General features: G+C 41.5%; 1 pseudogene; it reads left to right on the top strand.

The window, feature by feature from the left end:
- The first annotated feature begins 1,299 nt into the window (after nucleotides 1-1,299).
- On the top strand, nucleotides 1,300-1,365 carry LOC117676948 (U5 spliceosomal RNA; annotated as a pseudogene).
- Nucleotides 1,366-1,566: the final 201 nt, after the last annotated feature.

The raw sequence follows: 1,566 nt of genomic DNA, 5'->3' as shown, positions 1-1,566 counted from the left end.
TGGAGTCTCTGGAGAAAGGCGGAATATAAATTGAACTAATAAATAATAAATAAATAAATAAAATAAAAATTGAGGAATTTATAGAATTCATTGCTACTAGGGATTGTGATATCCATTCATTTAGATTGCTGTAAAAAGTGACCCTGCACTTCCACAGATTTCAGATACTCAAAAGAGTACTACTCATAATCACCACACATAGAATGTTATTGGGCCAGTTGCTGGGGAATATTAAAGATGCCTCTTGTTTTTTAATTAAATTTTTGAAATTCTCAAAGGCATGCTATTAGTTATTGGGGTAGACAGGATGCTTGCATCAAACACAAGTCAGATAATGGTAGGGCTTCAAAATGTCCAGTGCAGTTGCCATGTTGACTTTTTTTGATATCTGATGTGGGTTCCTCTGCAAGACACTGCCCTAGTCTGATCCCACATGATATGTAAATTAAGTATAGGCTAGTAATGGCGAACCTTTTTGGTACTGAGTGCTGAAAAGGGAGTAAGTGCACACACGTGCTTTGTGCACACTTGTCTGGTCTGCAACCCGGAAGAGAACCTGCCCAGGGTGCATGCGCAAGGCCAAAAATGAACTTCTGGTTTCCAGCACGCACATGTGCGCCGACCAGCTAGTCTTCCAGGTTTTTGGCGTGCATGCGCGCACGGTGATCAGCTGGCCGGTGCTCATGCTCACGCAGGAAAACGGAAGACCATCTCTTCCAGTTTCCAGCACTGCCACACACAAAAAAAACAGCTGATCATTGCACGCGCATGCGCGCCAGAAACCCAGAAGAGGAACGGGCGACGCTGCACATGCCAGGCAACATGACTCCACGTACCACTTTGGGCACACATGCCATAGGTTCGTCATCACGTATATAGGCAGTCATCAGTTTACAACCGTTCATTTAGTGAACAAAGTTATGACAGCTCTAAAAAAAGTGATTTATGATCAGTTCTTGCACATTATAACCATTACAGCGTTCCCATGATCGTGTGATCCAAATTGAAGCACCAGTGAAAATGCAGTGACATGTATTAACAATAGTTGCAATTTCCCCAGCCAGCTCCCAACAAGCAAAGCCAATGGGGGAAGCCAGATTTGCTTAACAATTGCATGATTTGCTTAACAACTGCAGTTATTCGCTTAACAACTGTGTGCAAAAACAAAGGTCATGAAAGGGAGTGTGATTCACTGACAACTGCCTTATTTAGCAGCAGAAAGTCTGGTGCTGATTAGGGTCAAGGACTATCTGTAATTAAAGTGGGGGAAAAAACAAGATAAAGGCTTTTCTTATTTGAGTTTCTCTTCAGGTTGTATGAATCTTTTGCCTTTTACTAAAGATTTCCATGGAGAGGAATATTTTTGTTCGATTATGATACTGATACTGTAGATTATGATTTGCAAACCCACACATATACATTTTTCCTCTTCTCATAAAGCCCAAATCCAGGTGTGAAAAGTGTAAGTGTCTGAAACCAGTAAGTATGTCCTTTATCCCCTGACCTTCTCTTGCAATGTCCCCAACCTTGGTGTCTCCAAATTTAAGTGGCAAAAGGGGAAATTTA

Source organism: Pantherophis guttatus, chromosome 1 (genome assembly GCF_059756535.1).
Source record: "Pantherophis guttatus breed Tessera chromosome 1, ASM5975653v1, whole genome shotgun sequence".
NCBI classification, from domain to species: domain Eukaryota; kingdom Metazoa; phylum Chordata; class Lepidosauria; order Squamata; family Colubridae; genus Pantherophis; species Pantherophis guttatus.
Note: the sequence above shows the minus strand (reverse complement) of the source record. Positions and strands in the feature narration are given on the sequence as shown.